The following is a 25,863-nucleotide window of genomic DNA, read 5'->3' on the forward strand; positions in this document are numbered from 1 at the left end:
AAATGTGGAGCCAGGGATGAATCACGATTCCTCAGTCTTATTCCAATCAGCACATGGTTGCCATAGCAACCACACCTAACTGTCCCTCTACCTTGCTCCTCCCACGGATCTGCGTGCTGGTTTGGGTGATCAAGGGAATCTGCACAGAATTGCTTCAGTTCTCTGATCCACATAATTTTACTTTTATACAGCTTAATTTTATAACATTTATTCCTTTGAGCATAAGATAAAGAGACTAAGTTTCAAAAAAAAAAAAAAAAAACACATTTTTTTGACCGCGGTTTTCCACTGATTAAATGCAACAAGACCATTCCCCATTTCCTTTTTTGAAGCTTCACATTTCCTCTTCCCTCATGATGCACCCTTCCCTCAGCGCACTCACACACATGAAAATACACACCCACACCGTCCGATGCCTGGTGGTGATATTTTTGAAGGAATATTCTGACCAGAGAAATTCTAAACATACAGATACGGGATCCTAACCCTCTTATAGATTTGTAACCCTTCTACAATTAAGCCAAAGTAGAGGAATTTTAGGAAAAACTGGACTTGGAATAATGAAATCTAAACTATTTCCACTTATGTTGACATGCCTTCCTTATACACAATAAGGGAGACTTCTTCCTTTATTTAAAGCACCAAGAATATAGGATGCTCTTTAGAGGTTCTGAGGGGATAGAAAGAAAACCTTGCTGTGACTGTTTTAGTGGCTTGTGAAGCCTGGTGGCCATGGTGTTGCCACCCCTGGACTGGGTAGTGATCTTCCATGATAAAGAGCCCCCAGGAGCTGTGCAAAGGCCAAAACAAGAACACAACGCTAACAGTGAGACCAGATAGCAGAGGCAATAGCAGGAACTGAGCTCAGAGGTGGAGTGAAGTGGCTTTGAGGTCTTCTGTGTGAGGCAGGCATCCTACATCTAATGATATATGGAGGGGACTGAGGAAGAGTTCACCTAGGCTGCAGTTTGCAACCCTCTGCAGACCTAGAAGCGTGGGGCTCAGTCTCTAGTCACATGAGACCCAGCTTGCTTCACTTTGACACTGTCCCTTCCCTCACTTTCTTTTCTTGTTGAATTCCTCACCCTATGTTCCTTTCCACCATGCCTGACTCCCACACAAGGCTCCCATTTTTGTCCCCAGACTTGTTTTCCTTCCTTGGAAATCTTTCTTGAATACCTTTGGGATCAAAGAAAATAACAAGGAATGACTTTTCACCCTTCCCTTGAAACGCTTTACCTTATTTCTAATGTTTGCAAACATTAGTGGTCATTAGTGCTCTTCACTAAGTTCCAGCTCTCTGTCTTCTGGATCCTGGGTGGAATGCCCTTTATGTCTCCCATGGAAGTTAGGCATGGCCGTTCCACCTGCTCGGACCAATGAGATGTACATATCCATGTGGTTGCCTTAAGGGCCAGTATTCCTCTTGCCAGGTCTCTTCCCCCTGCCAAGGTGGCTGAGGAAGACTGTATAGAGATGCAGCCTCCGTTACCCTGCATCCCTGAGCAGAGCCTCTCATGACTCATATGGACAGACCGTGTCAACAAGAAATAAACGTTTGTTATATTAAGCCACAGCAAAACTCAGTCCATCCTGAATGACACAATGCTTATCATGTCTAGTTTGGATTACAAGTCTCTACTCTTCAAAACAATCCTAGTGAGGTAGTTGGGTTTGCCATTCCTTATTCCAATGAGAAAAATGAGGGGTAGAGAATACACATAATTTACTTAAGGACTCACAGCTAGTAAGTGGCAAAGCTGGAACTTGTACCAGATTTTATTACTCCAAATCCCATACTCTTTCTACTGTATTGTAACAGTAGTAACTCTTAAATGATGTGGGCAGGAGAGAAGACTCAATTCTGAAAAGCAATAGAACAGAATTTGATAAGGTAAAGAGAAAAATACCACAAGCCATACAAGAAAATCTATGCTTTTATATTAAAAAATGAATAGTAGTACGGGATACATCTGTCAAGCTTTACAGTATTCTAGTTTTGCTTGTATTTCTTCCTGCTAGCAATAGGAAAGTTGCCAGATACCTGGTGCAAAAATTGGAATTCTCATATGAATATCACTCTCAGGTTGGGTAACTTGAATTTCATATAATTTGAATCTGAGTAAAATTTAAGTAATGGTATTCTTTGAAATTATAAGCATGAATTGTTATGTATATCAAAAAGCATCTGGAAAGATAATATACCAGCTATTAATAGTGGCTACCTCTGGAAGGAGATCAAGATTTTCTGCAGGTTGGGAATTTTAAAGTTTTACTAGATATTCCTTTGTGTTATTTGAATACTTTCCAATAAGAAAGTTTTATTACTGAAATTTAATTATTGGAATAAATAACTTATTATTTGTATAATGAACATACACACAATGTGATGCACAACTGCTGCATAACTGTGAGTTCGTGAGATGGTTAGTATTTGGGAACTGCAATGAAAAACTACACTTGCTCGGCACTGTTTAAAGCCTTGCTAAATATACTTGTGTTTAAGAGAAAATTGTTCAGAAAAGGAAGGAAGAAGTAAAGTATATTTCCTGCTTCACATTCTATATCGAAATTGAATTATTTTGTGATTTTTTTGGGTAATATCTTTGCAATGCATTAATAATGAAGTGAAATGATAAAGAGGAAACAGAGAGCTACGATATCTAAATAGAAAATAATCACGAATGTCAAATGTTGCTCAACCACTTTAACTACAAACACATAAGACACATGTATGAAGAAAGAAAATCAAATAGGTACACACTTTTAGGCACTAAAATTTGGTTATTACTAAATTAAAGATGAACCCTTCAAATTTAAAATGCTTTAATTTTATCCTCTTATTTACAGAAAGGAAGCAAGGTTTGAATCTCTTATTTCTAAACTGATCAACAATTATACAACATGTGGATAAACTTGTTCCACAGTCACATCTGATTTTAAGGTATGATATAATGTTGACAATAAGGCAATGGAATTACCTTCTTCATCCAATGACTATTTTTTTTACAATCATATTTTATACTGAGCACTGAGACAAAAGATTTGGACTTGGTAATTTTTATCTAAAATTTTAACTACAGATTTTGAAAATCTTACTCCAAATATAACAGCAGCATGTTTCTTATGATTATTTGTCTATCATCTGATTATCTTATATATATCTAAGCTACCTATTTATCTATCTGCACACATACTACACCTTGGTCCTGAGCATCTAGCTCTTAGCTGGTGAATTCAGAATCCAAGGGGAGAAACTGACAACTGATTACAACTCTATCACCAGATAGATATTCCACTACCACGGAGGGCTCCGTTTCATGTGGATAGTGGTTCCAATTGCTTAGTGTGGGAGGGGATAGATAAACAATATATTCCCTCTACTACTTCTTTCCTCTCAGTTCCATTGAGGGTTGATCAACACTTGCATTTTGTCTGTTTGTTCATCAGTAATAAAGGGTATGAGTTAAAATACATGAGGAATGTTTAAGTGATATTCCTAAAAATATTTATTTAACTACTGGAAATCAAATTTCTTTTTTAAAAGAATTACAATGAATCACAAAATAAGTCTCAGCACTCAGGGATTACTCAACAGACGCTGGTTCCCTTACTCTTCCTGATCTGAAAATTATTACCATCCTCAACAAATGAAAGTAATACTTCATAGTAAAAAGGAAGAAAATTACCAGATTAATGGGGAAGGGAACATTACCTTGTTCAGAAATATGTTTGGAAGAAGTTACTGACCATCTGTCCTAAGAGATTTCCACGTACTCCCTGTGATACTTGCCCTCACTAAAGTATGGATGTAAACCTAATGCTGAAGTGGTTGTTTATTGATTCTCATGTGTTTTGACTACAATATGAAAAAAGAGAGGGATGTCTTAATTGTGGCAAAGAGCTTACCAGAGTACTTAACTATATATATATTTTTTTGTTTGTTTGTTTGTTTTTTGTGGTACGCGGGCCTCTCACTGTTGTGGTCTCTCCCGTTGCGGAGCACAGGCTCCGGACGCGTAGGCTCAGCGGCCATGGCTCACGGGCCCAGCCGCTCCGCGGCATGTGGGATCTTCCCGGACCGGGACACGAACCCGTGTCCCCTGCATCGGCAGGCGGACTCTAAACCATTGCGCCACCAGGGAAGCCCAAATCTGGATTTTAGTATGAGGTAGGCACACCAGCTTTTGACTCTCAGGTTTCCCTTCCTTTGGTCTTGACTTGGCTCCCTTTGGACAACTTCCCTGGTCCCTCTAGACAAAATTGTCAGCCTGATTCCTCAGGTGCAATCAGCACTTTCCTCTTTGAACTTAACCAGCTCACTATACAACCCCTGAAGGAAACTTGATCATATCATATTATGTTGTTTCCTTACGTATTTCCACCTTTAGACTTTTGGAGCTTCTCACAGAAAGAACCATATCATATTCTTAGGCACTTAGCGCTGTGCCTGGCATATATATAGCAGGTATACAGCACATCAGTATGGAGAAAATGAATAAATGAAACATGGAGATAGCATCCGATCTAAGTAGAGAAGTGGGACTTTGAGGGTAGATTCTAGTAGGATGGAGTCAGATTGTGAAAGGCCTTGAAATCTAAACAGAAGAGGCTAGAATTGCGGTGGAAAGAAATAAAGAGTCCCTTCAGATCTCTGAGAAGGGAAATGACGTGATGAAAACAACATTTCGGACGACTTATTATGTGTCACCATTCTGGGTGGAGGGGAACAAGGGGGAGCTTGTAGTCACAGCAAGCACTCTATAAATGTTTGCTGTGTGATTGGCTGAGCCCAGAGGATCTCTTACAGGGACACAGGTGTGAGGTGAGAGAATGGAGAAAAGCACAGACATTCAAGATACGGTTCAAGGCAAAGATGGGCAGGCCCTGGAGGCCGATAGGAGATGCAGATGAAAGGAGAGCTAGAGCCCCAGTGAGCAGTGGGACCAAGGATGAGAAGAGAAAAGCTGGGAGGGGAAGCCGACTTGTACGGGGAGAAGAACCCAGCTTCGAATGTACTGCGTTGCAGTGGCTGTGACACAATCCTTGTGCTGTTCCAGTAAGTCCTCCCTCCCACTGTGTACCACACTTGCCCCGGGTTTAGCTTTCTGCCAACGAAAACAAAATTACTCATAACATTAATGGAAACAATCTGCTGTTTCCTTGCCATAGAGAAGATTTTTCTTAATCACTTTATTTTTTGTCCTTTGAATCATATATCCTGTAGCTTAAATCCCTTAGACGTCACCTAGGCATTAGAGGTTTGCAGCGTGAATCTCCGAGCTGGTGTTTACTTAATTCCTGGAAACAGATCTGCCTTGGAAAGCAGAACTTCAGCTATGGTAATGTGAGGGCATGCTTTCCCTCTCTAGTGCAAAATTTATTCCTCAATATTTTCTTTTTTTTTTTAAAGACAGCATCTAGTTAAATTCTTTATTCATTTAATTTATTTATTTTTGGCTGCACTGGGTCTTCATTGCTACACGTGGGCTTTCTCTAGTTGCGGTGAGCGGGGGCTACTCTTCGTTGTGGTTTGCAGGCTTCTCATTGTGGTGGCTTCTCTTGTTGCAGAGCATGGGATCTAGGCACTCAGGCTTCAGTAGTTGTGGCACGTGGGCTCAGTAGTTGTGGCTCGTGGGCTCTAGAGAGCAGGCTCAGTAGTTGTGGCACAGGGGCTTAGTTGCTCTACGGCATGTGGGATCTTCCAGGAACAGGGCTCAAACCCGTGTCCCCTGCATTGACAGGCGGATTCCTAACCACTGTGTCACCAGGGAGGCCCAATTCCTCAACATTTTCAAGGAAATGGAATCTGGTTAAAATGTCAGTAAAAACCAAGTCTCCGCAGTATGGTACTGGCACAAAAACAGAAATATAGATCAACGGAACAGGATAGAAAGCCCAGAGATAAAGCCACGCACATATGGTCACCTTACCTTTGATAAAGGAGGTAAGAATATACAGTGGAGAAAAGACAGCCTCTTCAATAAGTGGTGCTGGGAAAACTGGACAGCTACATGTAAAAGAATGAAATCAGAACACTCCCTAACACCATACCAAAAAACAAAAAACCAAGTCTCTGGATAATCTCTCAGTGTAAAGTTAGGTTTTCTAATATGAATCTCTTGTATTTGCATAGGTCTTTTCTTAAAAAAAAAAAAAGTGCTTCGTTCTTTTTCTGTCAAATTGTCATTTAAAGGAGGCATGACAGGTGGTACAATCCCCATTTGAAAGATATTTTCTGATATAACTGAGACATTAAGGAACTTTCCAGATGACCTAGCTTGTAAGGGCTGGAGCCAGGCCTCAATGGCAAGACAAAGTTCTCTCCACAAGCTCCCTCCCCCTAAACTCCTGAGGGCAAAATGTCAAAATACTTTTCCATCGTTGGAAAAGTTGAGAGAAATATGGGACAGAGGCTCCAGAAAATGGGGCACTAGACCATATATGTAGACCTTGACTCGCCCTCCTTCAGGCAGGCGAGTCTGGAGGCTACAGAGGTCAAGGCCTAAAGTGTATGCCGCATAAGAGCTTCATGGGATGATTCACTTCTGTCTCCAATCCTTCCTGGCTTGCCAGCAAGGATGGAACCTGTTGCCAGAGAACACCTAATGGAAGTGGATCTGATGAGAGTGAGTAGATGGGTGGCTGGCCCTCTCTTCAGGTACGATTACCTCCGCTCTGACCTCCAAAAATGATCTTAAGGGATGCAGGTTTTCCTGTTTGTCTTAATAGTCTGTTGTCCTGTTCACAGCCCATAGCCTCACACCTAAAACCTAGAGTCACCCCAGGCCCAATGACAACAGCTTTATTACCAAAGGGATCTCCTCACTGTAGAAGTTAAACTGTGCAAAAAGGCAGTTAAACTACCGCACAGTTCTACTTGATCAAGAAAGAAAGACTGTTAACATTTTGCTTATAATTTTACTTCCTTTTTTTATGCATATATGTGTATACTTCAGTTACTGAAATGGGATTGTACTATGCACAGCTGTTTTGCAACCTGCTGTTTTCACTTAGTGATAGGCATAGACCATATTTCAATATGTCATTAAATATTACTTTAATGACTATTTAATAGCCCTGGCATGAACTGCATTACTATTTAAACTTTTCATCAAAACTAGAAAGTAAACTCCTTGAAGGCAGGAATGATGTGAATCTGTGACTCATTTTGCATCCCAAGCATCTAGCAAAGATTCTTTCATGATAAATGTTGATGTTAACTCAGGTAATCATGTGGCTGTGCTTCTGGTATCTCAGCTGACAGGGGGAATCTGAAAACTGTGGATCCGTTAAAAATGATCCTGTTACACATTTAACCCACCGTCCATGAGCTCCTGGTACGTGAATGCAATAAAAAAAGTCAAGGCTAGAAAGTTGTATGTTTAATGACAATGTTGGATGTCATTAACTTCTCAACTGTGTAATTCTAAATCCCAATAAGAACACTGAACTCTTGCCCCAGCTTCTTTCATGCTAGATCAGCAGCAAGGACAGGAATTAATAAAGTTGGGAAGAGTAGTCATATGCTTACTGAAGAAATCCAGTAAGTTCTGTACCCACTGGAGATTAGAGGGGCCCTTTGGCATAGGCCCAGCTACAGAGATGTGCAAAAGCCCTGGGTCCTTGGTGGCTACTGATTAGCCTTTGGATAATACTTATTGTTTAGCATAATTAGGAGGAAAGTTATCTCGCCTACTTGTCTATTAATAACACTAAAGTAAAATAATTGTAAAAAACATCCCTTTTAAAGATATAGGGGATAAACATTCCATACATTTGCTCAGCGTTTCTAGGATTGGAATCCGATCAGTCTAACTGAATAGTCTTCAATGTTTTTTGCTTGACTACTCCATAAATGTTTTTGTTAAACTATGTACTTTTCTGCACATTTTAAAGCTGAAATAGGATATTTTGATCATAAATTTAATAGTAGCAAAGAATGTAATGTTTGGCTTATTGAAAATATTGACATTTTAAAATAAAGACTTTATATCATTCTTTAAACTTGGTCCATTATAATGTAAATATATTTGATCTCATCGTCCATTTTTAAAAGTACATGATTAAATTATTCTTTAACAGTTGGAAATTTTATATCATACTTTTTTCTCCTTTAGTACTTCCATCCCACTTCCCTAAATAGAATTATATCCTAATATAATACATTCTTATCATGGAATTTATTTATTGTTGTATAATACCCCATAGCATAAATATATACAGTAATTTAAATTTAAAAAATTTCCCAAGACAAATTTGTCAAAGTGCCAAAATACTACAAAATTGAAAATAAGTATTAAACATAAGACTAAACTTTTTATTGGAAATGCATCTCTTAATAAGGTAGATGAGGGTGGCCTCCCTTCTCCCCAAGTTAGTTGATACGTCCCTAGAAGCACAGCATTTATTATTAGAATGAGTCTGGGTGCTTTAATTAGAGGAGGCTTTCTGGGTACCTAAAGTGGGTCCATCGCTTTGTTTGTTACCTGGAGATTTGTACAGCTCACAGCAATTCTATGCGGTAAGGTTGGGATGGATGAGAGGATGCTCTCTAAGCAGGGAGTGACTGATCAGATTGGTTTTTTGGAAAGAAAACTCTCTTGGCAGTAAGGAAGATGGATGGCGGTGAGGGACAGCATGGGGAGTAACTAGAGGCAGAGGAACAACTTAGGATGAGGGATAAAGAGGGTCTTCAGCTAAGGCTAGAAGACAGTGTGGAGTGTCGAAGAGAAAATGGATTTTAAGATAATATTTAGGAGGGACTGACAGGTCTTGGTCATTCACTCAACATCTGGTTAAGAAACAGGGCACATCATGGAGGATGCTGAACTTTATAGTTTGGGCAACTGTGCTGATGATGATATAATTAATGGATAGGAAAGGGAATACAGAATCTTCCTTTGAAGACAATTCTCACTGTTTCACTCATGTTTGTTTCTATACCACCTAACAGGTATTAATGAATACATGAATAAAACTATCAGTGCATTTGACCTCACTAATTCCAAGTTCTGTAAGATGGTACTTCTAGGCAGGTTTTAAATTTTGTTTTATGATAAAATTTGTGGACTACATATAACTGACCCTTAATAATGAAACAATAATCTAAAATCTAGTCCAGTTGTTGAAAATAATAGTACACATTATAAAAAACACCTAAATATATTTTTAGAAGACTAAATATATCATCCAATTGGAAATGAGGCAGTTAAATATTAAAATTAAGCAGTTTGGCCTAAAATTATACAATGTCAAGAAAGTTGATTCCATGTGTAACACTTTAAAAGAGACTATAGTTTAAAGTGGCATTTATTAAAAAATGTGTTCTATTTACTCGTAAAAGCATCTTTTAGCTCATATAACAACAGTAGTCATGGTAAATAGAGAGGTAAGGCCTGCTTCAGTTGAAAAACCACTTTAAAAAACAAAAGACTTTTGGGCTTCCCTGGTGGCGCAGTAGTTGAGAGTCCGCCTGCCGATGCAGGGGACATGGGTTCGTGCCCTGGTCTGGGAAGATCCCACGTGTCACGGAGCGGCTAGGCTCGTGAGCCATGGCCGCTGAGCCTGCGCGTCCGGAGCCTGTGCTCCGCAATGGGAGAGGCCACAACAGTGAGAGGCCCGCATACCGCAAAAAAAAAACGAAAAAACAAACAAACAAAAAACTATCTTCCTATTTGGATGGTACCAAGGTGTCTAATATTGGAGTCTTTAAACTACGCTTAAAATACTATTTTAAGATTAGCAAGCCTGAAAACTTACAATGTATTTTATCTATTATGCATGCATACACACACACACAATTTATTTCTGCCATCATCAGAACTAAGGGGTCAATTCTGACACAGTGGAATCACTTACGATACTGAAACAATAAAATACTTAAAAGCAAAATATTTCTCTATATATAAAATTAAAACATAAGTATGTATTTTTTAAAGAGTTCCCAGTCCAGCACTTTGGGGAGAAATATGCCAAAATGAGCATTTATCATTATTTTTAGGCCGATGATGAAATTTGGACTCTGGTCCTTTCTGAATCTGTGAACTCAAAGGGAACAACTTATCATAGCACCACTATTTGACCTCTAAGGAACAGCTCATGTCATCACAGAGCAAAAGTGCTGGCGAACATTTATCTAGATGAAAGACCTCAAGCAGTTAACCTGCTCAGCAGAGGCAATGCAACCAGGCAACAGGATAATGACCTCTATCCAAATGTGGAAGGTACATCAGTTTAATACCCTGACAGCTTGACAAAAGATGATGGCAGCTCAGCAGGAAAACATTAGCCATGATAACGCAGGGTACTTGTATGTGAAGAGAATGAATTATAAAAGCACAATGCTATTTGGGCCGAGTAGGGATTTTTTTTTTTTTTTAACCAACTTTATATTTAGGATGGTAGTCATGCCTAAAAGCTCCTTCCATTTCTTTCTACCTGAAGAATACCCTGATAAAAGTAAAAAGGCAGTGTGGATTAAATTGATAGCTTAAACACAAATCAAGCTTCCCAACAAACCCAGGAGATGCTGCACATCATTTCTGGCATGGTTGTTAATGTCTCAGAGTAGACAAACCTGGGCATTGATGAACTGGCTTAATCCATTTGAAAAAGATAGGTAACTCAAATATGTGTGGATGGGACCAGGCTCACTGTGTCTGTTATTTTGTTTTATTTTTAAAAGGAGAAGGTACTTGGTGCACTTTGGGATGACTTGGATCTTCAGCTGTAAAATTTCCCCACTGCAAATTCAGTTTAAAAAAAGCAATTTAATTTTAGAATAGTAGCATGATCATGCTTGTATGTTTATTCAAGGACCTTTACTCTGCGACAGGGTTTCAGCCTGTGAGGTTTTCTCTACACATGGCAGGCAGCTGTCAGAACCAGTGTGAAGGGTGAAAGGGCAGCCCGGCTGCTCTGTTAAATCACGGGGTTCCATCAACATCTCAGAATTCCTGCCGAGTAGGAGCTGGGAGACCACAGATTAGAGTACACTGGAGTGTGTATATTAGGTCACTCAGTGTCTATCAAAGCGATATCACGCCGGTGAGCCGTACAATAGATTTTACTGTGTTCTGTTCAAAGAAAATGTAAGGAAAGTGGACATGTGTGTAGCAGACCACAGCTGAACACTGAATTCTTCTTGTCTTTAAATGGATGGATTTATTATCCACAAGATGAATGAAGAATAGGGGCACAATCAATAGCTTTGGAAATCATGCAAAGCTGGTGGTTTTATTCAGTTCTTAGAAATGACTGTTGGGCAGATGGAAGATGAGGCAGATAGATTCTCTGGCCCAGCACAGTCAAGGGGCTGAAATCAAGGCCCAGCACGACCCAGAACTGGGTTATGGTTGTGGCCCTGGACCATGAACTTGTTTTATGATCTTGGATGGTCACTTCACCTCGGTTATACAAAACTTCAGTGTCCTCTTTTGTAAATTTAAAATAATAAGACCTGTCTTGTCTACCCCCCCAAATGGGTCAACAAACAAAATTTCCTAACTGAGAAAAGACTTTTAAAAAGTTGAAAGGAATGCAGCATGATGGTATAATATGTGGTATTTAAGAAATATTTAAGAAATGAAATGTAAGTTTTATTAATGGATATTTTTGGTCTACATATAAAAATAGAAAATACTCCTTCAATGCTTATTGTTCATTTTTTTTAAAAATATATATTTAAAATTTTCTTTTTAACAGAGTAAAATGTATGTTCCCCAAGGAATCTTGCAGTCTTTAACAAGGTAATGGATATAATATGATTAGCACCATGCCTGACAAGTAAAGTGAAATTTTAAAAAGCTTAAATATTTTGTTTAATATTTTACTTCTCAATTATGACTTCTGCAAGGGACTCCTTAACTGTAATACGCATACCCCCGAATTTACACTAATAACAATAGCTGACACTAACAGAATATTTACTATGTGCCAGGCACGTTCTAACCACTTTGTAAGTTAATTTATTTAATTCACATGACCATATATAAAGTGGCCCCAATTATTAGTTTTTAGGCTCAATCACCATCTTACAAAAAATATCAGGCTCTGCATTATGATCTCCTTTTGAGATAAATCTATTTTCTAATCTTGTAAAATGTGAACAAGTCAACTACCTTCTGCAAAACAACTTCATTTTATATCCTATGATATAGATACTACTCTTTCCACATTTTTTTTTTTTTTAAGATGAAAATACTATACCCCAAGAAGTTAAGTGATTTCCAAAGCAACCAAGTATCAGACCCAGGATTCACACCCAAGTAGCCTGGCTCCTACCACACTGTACTTCCCCTTTGCATCAGAGGGGCCCAAAGACCCTGTTACTTGGGGGCAATGTCATGATGCCTACTTGGCAGATTTGGAATCCAAAACTGAGACACCAGGTTGAGACCTAATTAGTCACCCAGCAAATAGCTCAAAATGCATCACGGCATTGAGACTGGGTTCACATTCGAGGCACGGCCCTGCTTACATTATAGCAATCGGCTGGGCAGTTAGTCATTTCGGTGTAAATGCAGCAATGGCTGCCAGGTCAAAAGTGCACTTCCCAGGTTGAGGGAGGTGAAAAGATACCTAATGGCCTTCTGTCCACATTCATCCAGGTGAACTCCTAACATCTGCCACTCTGAATGCTGAGAAGATACCATGTAATAGGACAAATGTGGGGGGCTTTGTCTTTTCTGTTTTTAAATTAGAAATATTTTTCCTCACTGTTTGGAAATAAGTCCTTGAAGAAAATCTTTAAAAGATGGTAAAGAAATTCTTAGACTGAATTCCATTTTGTCTGTTTGTTACTGGCTGACAAAAGACAGTGTGAAATACAAATAGGCATATACAGAGCTGCTTTCCTTTCAATAAATTCAGAGATTGTCTTTGTATCCAGTGACCTTTTAGGGGGAATTTAAAATCAAAACTCAAAAGACACAGTACAATTTGTCTATACGAAAAACCCAATTATAATTCTCAGCTTCATCTTTTATGGTTACTTCTCAAAATTCAGCTTAGGTGGCAAGAAGTGAAAAATATTCCTCTTTTCTGAATAATATCCTCAAGTGAAGTAGGGATCTTGGTGCTTCCTTTCCAGCCCTTATAATGGATGCCTTCTCTGGTGATTCTTTAATGGGCTTCACTGGCAGGCCCAGGAGCACAGAGGCTGCCCACCTCTCTAAATTTTAATAACTGATCAATTCAGATGCAGATTGAGCTGTGTCGTTAAGACAGGTTAAAGAAACCAGTGAGTATACTTTATGAACAACAAAAACTGAAATCGAGATGCTTTTACAAACCCATTCACACCTACTCAGAGAACTTACAGATTGAAAGGGAAAATGCCAAATTGCTTAAGTGTGAAAACAGCCCAAATCATTACCTTCTAAGCTGGATCAGCATCTTACCAAAAAATATAAGGCTCAGTATTATGATCCTATTATGGGTTATATTCATTTTCTAATCTTGCAAAATGTGAACAATCCAACTGCCTTCTACCAAACAATTTCATTTCATAGATTTTGTCATCAGTAGGGCAGCTATGCACTGCTTTAAAAAAATGAAGAGGCATTTCAAGTTTAGCCTCTTTGCAAGGCCATCCTATTTATTTATAAATTTTATTAATTCTGAAGCCAGTCACTCCTCAATGGTGTATTTATGTTCAACTAGGTCAGGTCCGTTGGGATGATATTTGGTCTTTCAGAGCAGACACACAGAGCCTGTCTGGGCAGCAGGCTCAAGCTACCAAACACACTTCTGTTCCTAAGATTTGACTACATGAATTCGTTAGACTTTTGTGGAAAAAAAAAAATCTATCTATAAATCGAGATTTGCCTTTCATGAGCCTTTCTGCATGAGACGTTCTACACATAAGGCTGTCATTAACACGTGGCTTCCTTATTAGGCAAACAGGCATTTGGCAGTCCATTTGGGATGGCTTGTGGGGCTTGGTGTAGTTACCAGTAAAGGGTACCCACAAATACAAGTAGAGAGAAACACTGAAAACTGTTCTTTCACGTTACATTAGTTTGCTCAAAAAGTACGCACTTGCTGACCAAACCTACAAACCACAGATTTTCAAGCATGTTGCAATAGAATACAATTTAGTATAGTAAAGACTTAGGTGAGATAAAAAAAAAATCATGTTTATATTTCCCAAGAATGCTGTGATTAACTAACTTTGAGAATGATTCCTTAGAGAGAATTTAAAAAATAAAAACAATGCAGAGGCATTCGACATTTAAAATGTTCAAATGGACATTAACATTCTCATTTCTCCTTTTAGAAAAGGGGATGCATGGCTTACTTGGAGAACTATCTGAGCCATCGCCAGTTGATGGGTGAAGATTACAAGCATCTAAGATGTCCACTTTCTTGGTCTTCCTGTTCTCTGATTTTACTCAGTGGAATGTGATGAATGAACACCATTCCTGTTTGAAACTGTTATTAGCTGGAACTCAGTGATGCCTTATCACAGAATATTAGAGTTGAAAGGGCTTCTGGGGGCCCAAAACTCTATCATTATTTTACATAAAGGGAACCAGAGGCCTCATAGAGATGAAGTGACATGCTCAAGGTCACAGCTGGTCAGTGACAAGGTTAGATTTACTCCCGAACCCATGTCTTTGGACTCCTAATACGGTGCTCATTCATCCTATCACCTAAACGTGATGAAAGACAGATAAATGACACTGATTCCTTACAGTTTCTATGTCAGCACATGATTATAAGAAGTATGCTGTGGACTCTTGAGTTTTCTGAGGTTAGAAGAAATGTGCAGCCATCTAAATGTCACAGGCCTGGAAGTAATCAAAAGGAAGCCGAATGTTAGTTACTACTGTGCATGATGCTCGCAACGTATCTGTGGTCGGTGGCAATGTATTATTAGAGCTCGGGTTTTTGTTGTGACTGTATGAACCAAGCCGCATAGGGAACGCAGAAGAGTGATCACAAAAATACCTTTCTTTCCCTACTGTCCCTCAAGCAGCAGGGATCAAATAACTGTTTCTCAGCTGTCTGTCTCTTAAACAAAAAATATCTCCTTCACTCTACATGTATCTGTGGCAAGTTGGTGTTTGCTTCCTTTTCTCTGTTCTGTTCTATTTTTTTAGACCCCAACCTTGGATCACCAGGGGATACTGGGACTAGAAAGGGCCTGACATGTTTTACAAATGTATCTTGGATTCCTTCAGTACATCACAGTTTGTGTTCAATAAAGGCAGGCAGTGTAGAGCAGGCAGGCAAAAAAAATGGTCTGCAATTGGATATTAAGCTTGCAGAATCATTAGCTGCCCATCTGGATACCTGAAGGGCTTTCCACTCAAGAGTATGGCAGTTTCCATCTATATTTTGGGTGGCTGCTATGCTACTATGCCAACACTGCAATGATGGTGTGTTTCATTCATTGGCAACACGGCCAAGTCTTTCTATATTTATCCAGGAAATCACAGAGCTAGATGAGGTGTGGAGGAGCCATCTTTAATCCACTCTTAACTGCACACACATTCCCCAATTCCTTTATATGAACTCTGACCTGGCCACTTACTGGCCGGATATGTTTTTTAATATTACTTTGCCTCAGTAGCTTCATGTAAAAAATGGGTATAGATAATAATAGTAGCTCTTTCTTATGGGTTGTTCTGAGGATTTCATGAGTAGTTATAAGTGCAAGACTTACACAGGATCTGGCATACCAGCACTATATAAATATTAGTTACTGTAATTATTATTTCCATTCCACAAAGTTAAGACTTCCCCCTAGTTTTGGACCTCAGCTGGCTGTAATTACTTTTACATCAGTGAAGGAATGGCTTGTGAAACTAATGAACATCATATGGCTATACCATAATTGGTTCAACCATTCACCTATTATTCAATATTTAGTGCGTTTCCAAAGTTCTGCTATGCAGATAATACTGTATGTCATCTGCCATGTCTAGAAATCTATCCTTACAGCTTCCCTGTGAGGTAGTGTTTAATATTGCCATTTCCCAAGTGGGGAAACAAAGACTTAGACAATATAAATACGACATGCTCACACAACTAGTTAAGTGTTCTATGCAAGACTCAAGCCCATGATTCGGATCCCGAAGCCTGAATCTGTTCCCTACACAATGGATACAATAACAACAAGTTTGTGCACCTGAAGTTGCAAACTCCATTTATCTAAAATTTTTCTCACAGTGTGGACCACCTAATTCTTCAACAATTCAGAATAACTGCCGTGTTATTCTCCCCTTGGGCCCAAACTCCTCAATTTAAAACCCTTCACCTGCTGTTAGAAATGGTTACACTGCAACCCCCCCAGCAGCTTCACAAAGCACTGCACTGGCTTCTAAAAGACCCGGACACATCCTTGCACCAATTCAGTCCAGACTGCCTGGGCCAACAAGACACAGAGTGGACATGAAGAGCAATTTCAGGGGCCCAAGGAGACAACATAATTACATTTCAGCAGGAAGATCTTCTTTGCTGCTTTCACCTGCTACAGACTTATTGTACAACACATTTCATAAAATGTGACTAAACACCTTGTTGGTCAGGGGTGAAATTCCTGTCCTCACTACTGTGAGCACTGGGAATGAAGCACACAGGTGCTACTTTTAGGATGTCCACTTTCTTGGTCTTCCTGCTCTCTGATTTTACTCAGTGGAATCTGATGAACACCATTCCTGTCTGAAACTGTTATTTGCCACTGATGCCTTAACACAGAACACTAGAGTTGGAAGGCTTCTGCGGGCCCAAAACTCTATCACTATTCTACAGAAAGGGAACCAGAGGCCTCATAGAGATGAAGTGACATGCTCAAGGTCACAGCTGGTTGGTGACAAGGTTAAATTTACTCCCAAACCCACGTCTTTCGACTCCTAACATGGTGCTCATTTACCCTATCACCTTAAATGTGATGGAAGACAGATAAATAACACCGATTCCTTACAGTTTCTGGGTCAGCACGTGATTATGAGATGTATGCCCTCAACTCTGTATCTGTTGATACAGATAAATTTGTTTTTTGGAAGACAGAGATGATAACTGAGGGACAATGATGTAGGTATAATAAATGCACACCCTGTATGTACATTTCCTAGAGAAAGGGGTCTAGAGATGGCTTTGGCAACACCACCATCCCAGCTGAGGCTGTTCTGACTGCACGTCCCTTCTCTAAGGGACCTATGACCATAATAACGGATAAAATTTATCGATCGCTTACTATGTGCCTAACACTATTCTAAGAACTTTATGTATATTGACTCCATTTAATCCTCCCAACAACCCTATGAGGTAGATACAATTATTATTATTATCATTATTTTCTCCATTTCATACATGAGGAACCAGAGGTGTAGACAGGGTAAGTATCTTCTCCCAGTTAGAGTCAGTAAGTGGTAAGGCTGTGATTTGACCCTCTGATCCTGGGCCTTTGCTCTTTGTCACTACCCTATGCCTATAGGTGTCCTTGGTCCTTGGCTCCCTTGCCCTCTGCCCTCCCAGCCCAGTTCACAGCAATCCATTTCTCCCATTTGCTCCTCAATGGGGACCTTCACAGGGCCATCCTCAAGCCTGTACTCCCCAGTCTCCTGCCTCCTACTTCTTACCTCCCTTTCCAAAGTCTCTCTACCTGTTCCATGAAGCTTTCCCCAGGAATGCAGAGGTATCACTGAAACAACCACACACAAAAAATCACTTCCCTTCAACACAAGGCTTAAATGATTACCAGAAATACACAGAGAAGAAATAGTTAATATAAAAATGAAAAAGTACTCATCAATACAAATACATATTTTTAGAGAAATCAGTGCTTAACCAGTGCAATTTCTTGTACATACAAGAGGCGATAAATAAATACATATTGAGTGACTGAATGAATGAAGTCAACTTGGGACTATGGAATTTCAACAGAGGCTTTTGAAAACTGACACTTGGATGTTTTTGTTGGATTGCTTTAAGAAGATGCTCTTCTGCAAGAAAGACCATTTTGTCAGAATATGTACAATCTAATGTTGTCACGTGTTATAAAGTCCTCCGTTGAGGGTTTTCGAACAAGTCTGTTATGCTAATGCCACACGCCTGCCAAAGAAGGCAGTGACTGTTCTCTTTCATGTGCCTCTTTCACAAGTTTTTTAAAAATAACAAACATTTGCGATACCAAGAGAAAAGTTAATCTTTCTTAAGTATCAAGGTTGGAGAAGGGAGAATAGCTAAATTGCTCTGTCGACTTCTGTGGAGATTTTATTACTTCAGCGTTCTATAAAAAAATGTACTTACATTTCATGTTGATGTGCCACTTTATGAGCTGTTAATAGAAATTACTGACTCACAAATTGAAGGAAAAACTAAGACTAATATTTTATTTATTATGTTCTAGCCAAGTGCTGAACGCCAAGAAGAATTTAGCAGTATCTACAGCTTTGTTGTTTTAAAATTCAGCTTAACTGTTTATTTTGTAATCACATCTTAGATTTAAAAAGCCATTTTAGGCTCATTTGGTTTTATTTATTAAATAGAAGTTGTCTTGCTCAAACTCTTTTGAAACAGTAAAGGTAAGGATTTATTAACAAGAGTATAATTAAAATAATGAAGAGGTTGAGTGACTCAATTGTAAAAGCATGATTTTGGTACCTTCACTCCATAGCTGTTTCAGGATTAGCCTATCACAGAAACAGCTTGTGCTGTTACCTGGAATCAAAATATAAACTCATTCCTCACTCAGCTCTGGTATTAAGGAAAAATGCACTGCTCTGAGCAAGAAACCTTGCATTTCAGGAACCTCATCAGTCAGGTTTTTCTCAGGAAATACGGTAACTTATACAGCGAATGTCTTGATTTCTAAAAGAAGTGAATTCAGTTTTTCAGTTTTACCTTCCACTCTTTCGAAGAAACCCACCCCTTAGCCACCTGCCTGTGCTGCCCTCAAAGCACACCCTGGCCATCCCACCACTGATCCTATGTCTGCAGCTCCTGGCTGAATCCTCTCTGTCCACCCACCCACTTTTTTTTTTTTTTACATCTTTATTGGAGTATAATTGCTTTACAATGGTGTGTTAGTTTCTGCTGTATAATAAAGTGAATCAGCTATACATATACATATTTTCCCATATCTCTTCCCTCTTGTGTCTCTCTCCCACCCTCCCTATCCCACCCCTCTAGGTGGTCACAAAGCACCGAGCTGATCTCCCTGTGCTATGCAGCTGCTTCCCGCTAGCTAACTATTTTCCATTTGGTAGTACAATGGCCTGGACTTACATATACCACCACCCACTTTTAACCCACAGTATCCATAATCCTGCCGACTCGTCCAGATCAAATTCCAGCTCCATTATGAGCCTCCCAAGCCAGAAGCAGTGTTTCCCTGCTGAAAATATAGACACTGACTGTTCGTATGTCTTCATGTTACTTTTTTTGAATTGTCTTTCTGTGGTTTACGTGGGTCTCCATATCTCTGTCCCCAACTAGACTGTTAACTCCTGGAGACTGGGGATTCTGGGGACAGTCAATAATTTATTTTATCTTTTGTATCATATATACATTTATGAGTTGCCCTCAATCACATGACAAATGAACTGTGGCATAAGTGTATCATGCTTATGATAGGATTATGAAATAAAGAAGTGTGGGTATGCTATGTATGGCCTATAAAAGCAATTGCATTATTGTGTAGTGATACCTTCTACTCTGTAAAATCCATAGCATCTCTGTACCTAAGTGGAGTTGATAAATATAATAACGGAAATGAAAAAAGGAAATACCAAGAGTGGAATATAGTAAAAGGAGTTTGAAATAGACAAAGAAAATCTTTAAAAATATATACCGTGTATAGTGAAGATGTGATTACCTATAAACCTGGACAAATAAAATCAATAGATAATGAGAAGCTAAATGCGGGCTATAGGGTTCCATCACCTATTAAACTAAACATTTTCATACAAGTATTTATAGGCCACAAGTTGATTATTTGGATTTATTCCCACTGCCTGTCATAGCACAACCTTTATATGTATAACACCCACATGGTGGCTGAGGACATTTCTGTCCTTTAAGTCTGGGTAGAACAGGTAGGGACCCTGCTAATTTCTCAAGCCATGGGAGTCCACAGCCTTCAAGATTTCTGAAAACTCCAGGGATGTGGGTGATACTTATGCTTTCAGGCCCTGGGCTCTGGCACGCTCCCCACCTACTAGGACACACGCACTGAAATGCACGCTGAAACTCAGCTTGAGACAGATGCCCTTAGTGGAGTTTGCTGAACATTTGAGGAAGGCAGGGTCAAGAGCACATGGCCTTATACCAGTCAGATGGCTCCTTCCTCCTATTATCTTCTGCTTTTTTCCCTTTTCATTCTATCCTGGATACAGTCATTCAGATTTTCTAGAGGAAATCTTGGCCCCATCTCATTTCCCCAACCTAGATGGATTTCATCTAAATGTAATCTCTATAATCATTATTTCTTCAGACAAAAGTAGTATCCTTCTTGAGACTAATTCTGATCCCAGCTGTTAAATACTGTAAAAATGTCTTCCCATTACACTCATGCATTAAACAAAAAAACCCCAAAAAACAGTATGTGGTCAAAAAACTGGAAACTAGAGGAAAGCCAGGAGCTCATCTGACCTACTGCTCTGCCTCTACAGCTCCCTCATTACCTGTAACTGAAGCTGCAAGTGTCCTATAAACACCACCATGGGCATATTCCACACTCCACAACAAGCTGCCCTGGGAAACTTCTGTTCCAGGCTGGCAACCCCAGCATCAATCCCACTGCCTGTCTCTGGATTCTTCCCTTTTTCCATAATACTCTGAATTGTGATGCACAAACTTATGCCCAGTTTTGTTTCCTTTTCTCTCTTCTTGAGACCACCATGATCTTCCACCCATGGGCCCGTTTCATTCTCTTTGCTCTCAGCACAGCCTCAGCTCACATCTGTCCAGACAGCAGGCTTGGGACAGTGCTTTAGATGATATGGAATTTGGATAGCTGGCCTATCGGTAATGGGTAATTAGATCTTCTTAATAGTTCAGATATCATTTCTGAATGTCCAAGTGTTCATGATCCTCATGATGCTAAGTTATTTATCTCTACAGAATGCTCTCTTTTTCACCACTGAGGCAACAGGCAGGAGGGTTAAGTAAGCGGACCACAGTGTTATCATGCTAAGTCCTTTAGTTAATAAACCAACCTATGGATATGATCACCAGAAGTACCCCCATTCCATACCTTCTAACCACCTTTATTTTTCTTGGCAAAACTGTCTCCACAATTTGTTTTTAATTAGAAAACACAGTATCCTACAGTTATGACACCAAGACAGCATTTTCTCTGTTTCCAGTTAAAGGAAATATAAAGATGCCAGAAAATATCTGCCCAAACTGTGCTGGTTTTCATTAGAAGGGTACTTTTAGAACCTAGTTACTACAATATCAAGTCTGTACTGTTCTAGTATCATGAAGCACAGAATTGAAATAGGTGGGGTTTTTTGTTTTTTCTATCAACAGCACATCCCATTTGCTGGGTATTAAAGAAAATGTTCACAGATATTAAACGTTTTTCTCCTCCTTGGGAAAGGCACATCATTGAAAATGCAACGTAATTTCCATTCTCTTTTGGAGCCCTTGAAGTATAAGAGCATAATTTTTCTGAGTTGCTTCAAGATAACCAGGACATTGAATGCTCCCTTCCCCCACCCTGATCCCCCCACTCCCCGCCCCATGACCTGACTACATCAGAACTGGAGAAAGATGTCAACCCTTTGGCCATCAGTTCTTTCCATCTGTCATGTCAGAAGGATCACTCATGCCTACATCTGCCCTGGAATGGCCTCTCCTCCTTTTCCAAAGCAATGTTCATTATAATGTAACCTATCGTGGAAAGAACACATTATTTTGCAGACAAAACTACTCAGAGATTACAGAATATCTCATATTTCATTAACATGTAAATTGTGACCAATTCCATATCTCCAATGTAACAAGTCTGGAGTGCCATAGCCTAACTGGGTGTCAAAAACTTCTGTGTTTGGCAAATGGCTATCAAAAGAGAAAAAGAAAGTTTCCTGTGAGCTGTGGAACTCATAATGGCTTTGGAGAAGGATCGTAGCATCACAGATGTTAATTTAAGTACCAGACTAGATGCTTCTGTGGCCACGATGAACTCCAGAGTGGAGAGCCAGAGGTGTCTAATCAAGCATGCTCCTCACGAGGTGGGACTCCACGCTGGATTACTTTTACATGACAGGGACAGTAGCCTCTACTTACTGTTTGTTCATGATGTGCCAGGAATCACAGGCATTAACGCCCATCTACCTGACCATTCTGCAAGGTCAGCATATGAGAGTATTGAGCACCTTCCAAATACTGGGCCAGTACTGGTCTAAGTGTCTTACATGGATCATCTCTGTCACTTCTCATCACAGCTCTGTGAGATGTGAATGTGATTAGTAGGCTATGCTTCCAAGGCCACAGAGTTAGTAAGCGTCAGAACTCAGATGGCTGACTCTGAAACCAGAACTCCTAATGGCCATGGCACAGTGCCCTGATGCTTCTCAGGTAACATGAGGCACTTGACATTGGTCCTCTCTCAACTAATTCTCCAACAGCTTTGTAGGATCAGTGTTACTATGCATACCTGGAAATGAAGAAAACAAGCCTCTGAGAGATTTAGGGACTTGCCCATGGACACAAAGCAAGAAATGATGCTACTGGGATTTGAACCTGGTCTGAGTGAATCTGAAGTACAAGCGAACCCACTGTGTGGCTTCTGACAGTGAGTCTCTTGCTTGTCACGAATAAAAGCTGATCATGGCCAGAGTTTAGGTGCTCATATCCCCAAATCCCACGGGACATGAGATCATTTTTTAGTTAGACATTGCCTTTCATACTTACATCTTTCTTCTTACAGAGAAAACATGAAACGTGTGATTCAGCAAGTTCCTGGATGAACCTTATCCTCCATCCTAATGTGGACTCAAATTCGAAACTCTCTTTCCACATGTTTCCCTGTTTGAAATGTTTTTGAGCACTTATGGTCCCTAAGTCACGAGGGTAGATATTAATCACTGGAGACATGTAATGCACAAAATATGGAGATAATAGCTGCTTAAAATAAAATATAGGTTGTCTCATCCAAATGAAGGGCGATCCAAAAATGGCAAGTCAAACCACTAACATTTCCTTAAATGCTATTTGCATGTTCTCTCGTCTTGTCTACAGCTCTTTCGTGCGTCTGCTCAATGCTCCAAGTGCAGGTCGTGCCAAGAGGCTCGGCATAAATGGTTTCAAATGCACAGGATGTGATGGGAATCTCATTTGAAACCATATGGCCTTTCACAAATGCTCCAAATGGCCACTACTCAAAGGTACAAGATTTAAAAAATAATCCTGCCACCATTAAAAATATATGAATAAATAAATGATGGCAACAACTTCCTTTCCTCTACTGGATTCGTGGACAGGTTGGGGAGTATGAATTGCTTCTGCTCTGTGGCTGATTTTCAGTTCAGATAACTCATCTTTATTCATTTCCTTTCAGTCATGATAAGCCATATTGAGAGCAGCTGTGGGCAGGAGGAAAATAAAAAGGATCTCCTCACTCCCTCCTTCAAATCACTGTCAAACAGCCATTATAAAGAATCCATCTGGGCTCAGTGCTGTGCTGAGCACCCACGAGATAATAGAAAACAGGAGAAAAAACAGTTTAAGTTGACTCTAACAAAGAGATTTAAAAATTACCCAAACACATGTTTTCAGGCAAAATCAAACTCAGAAATGATTTAACGCAAAGTCAGGTAGACCAAGACTAAAGGAAAATTATACTTCAAATTAAATTCAAAACCCAAACAAAACAAAGTGTACTTTAATGCTGATGGGAAACACCAATCAAATGTCTTGTTACTAGGCAGGTAACTAGTAAGGAGTGGTCTGGTAGCCACATCTAGTAAGAGTTACGTATAAAGTTCAAAGGTGTTAAGTGAGTACCAATAAGCTAAGCCTTAAAATAGAAGAAGAGTGAAATGATCATGAGAAAACAACTTGCACAAAGTGGAAAGAAATAAGAAATGATTTACATTAGTGATTGAGTTTTTATATCTGAAAAGTCTTTCCAGGTTTACAAAGCAAATTAATTGGGAATCAAAACTCAGTTTCGTTTCGTTTTTAAAAATTCTGGATGAATGATGAATATTTTTTGGATCAGGCTTGGTCTGAATTAGGAAGTAAATGCTTTTAGCATTTTACTTAAAATGATTTCATCTGTTTTAATATATAAACGCAATAGAAATCTTGTTTATAGATCATTCTACTACAATGACATAAAAATGGCTTCAGTTTCAAAGGGGAGACATGGCAAATGATTACTGCATAAAATACTCAGTCTTGTTTATTTTATAGCATTTTTGTTCATGCCGTTTTAATGGTTACATGAACCAAATGCTTAGGCAACTGTGCCGAAGATGATTATGAATGAGAAACAAAGATATCTTAGAGGGCAAGCTGGAAGACTAACTGCTTTGCAAGTGTTCATGAAATGTAACTTATAGGGTAAAGAAGAATTCTAAGTAGTGTTTGAAAATGACCAAGAACACATAGTGACTAAAACTCACAAAGAAAGTTTTAAGATGTTAGGAGAAAAACCAACAAAAAGACCATCATCGAACACATCAAGAAAATTCAAACTTTCCTACTTTGAATTTACTAACTAGAATTAGTAATGGTTTTTATTTCCTGTCAATCTCTGAACTCTCTGCCATTTTGACACTGATGAGTACCCGTTCCTTGGTGACAGTTACCCTTCTATGGCGTCCAAAATCTGATTCTCTGTCCACTCCTGCAATGCCATCTTTTCACTCTCCTTGGCTGGGCTGGTCTGTCTTCCTTCCTGCCCACTCCCTCTCTCCACTTACCTCCAGCAGTCCAAGATCCTAAGCTTTGCTCTCTCCTGGGGGCCCTCTCACGTATGTTGACAGGTCGCTTCTGATCATTCCTAAATCAACATATCCTTCCCTCAGTCTCCACACTGTAACTGAAAGACACCAGCCTATGTCCCTCTCCCACTGTGTCAACTTCAGTATGGTCAGAGCCACCTTACCACTGAGAGATCCACTCCTCCAGGCTTAAAAACTTTGACTCTCTTCTATTTTTTAAACTTTTTTCTCTCCTTTGGCCAATATAGCCATAAGTCATTGAGTCCTACTGATTTGTCTCTCTCTGTATTTTTCCCTCTCAATACAATGCAGGCTCTCATCACATCATACCGAAGTTATTACCATAATAACATTAACAACAGCTCAGTAATGTCAGCTATTATGTGCCAAGCATTGCTTTAATTGCTTTATATGAATTATCTCATTACACAGGAAGAAATCAAGGCACAGAAGTGAGTTTATCTGACTGAGGTCACACAGCAAGCAGAACCAGGATATGAACCAAAGTTCTTCAGCGCTAGATCAAATTGCTCCTCACAGAATCTCTCATCCAAGCCATGCTGCACACTACAGCCACTTTATTTTTCTAAAATAGTGTTTTAAATGTGACAGTATGTACTAGCAACCTCAATTACCCATACGTGTTGGCTCAAAATTTGAGTAAAAATTTCTGGAATTTTATCCTAAGAAAATAATTAGTAACATACGGAAAGATGTATATATAGGGATCTTCATTACAACATGATTTACAGTAGTTCAAAACTGGAGACAACTTTAATGTTCGATGGTTGATTACAGAGAACTGTGGCACATTCACATGAGGGACTATACACCGTTAACAGTGCCACTGCAGAAGAGTATTTGATGACATGGGAAAATGGAAAAAGATTTACTAAGTGGGGGGTCGGGGGGAAGCAGATTATAACTTATATAGAGCCATAGAGAGTATGGATCC

General features: G+C 39.4%; 1 protein-coding gene across 1 annotated transcript in view; it reads right to left on the reverse strand.

The window, feature by feature from the left end:
• The window catches only part of CDK14 (cyclin dependent kinase 14), a 568,043-nt gene that overhangs the window by 19,041 nt on the left and 523,139 nt on the right, over positions 1–25,863 (reverse strand). The window lies entirely within an intron of this gene.

Source organism: Neophocaena asiaeorientalis, unplaced genomic scaffold (genome assembly GCF_003031525.2).
Source record: "Neophocaena asiaeorientalis asiaeorientalis breed wild unplaced genomic scaffold, Neophocaena_asiaeorientalis_V1.1 scaffold63, whole genome shotgun sequence".
Classification (NCBI taxonomy): Eukaryota; Metazoa; Chordata; class Mammalia; order Artiodactyla; family Phocoenidae; genus Neophocaena; species Neophocaena asiaeorientalis.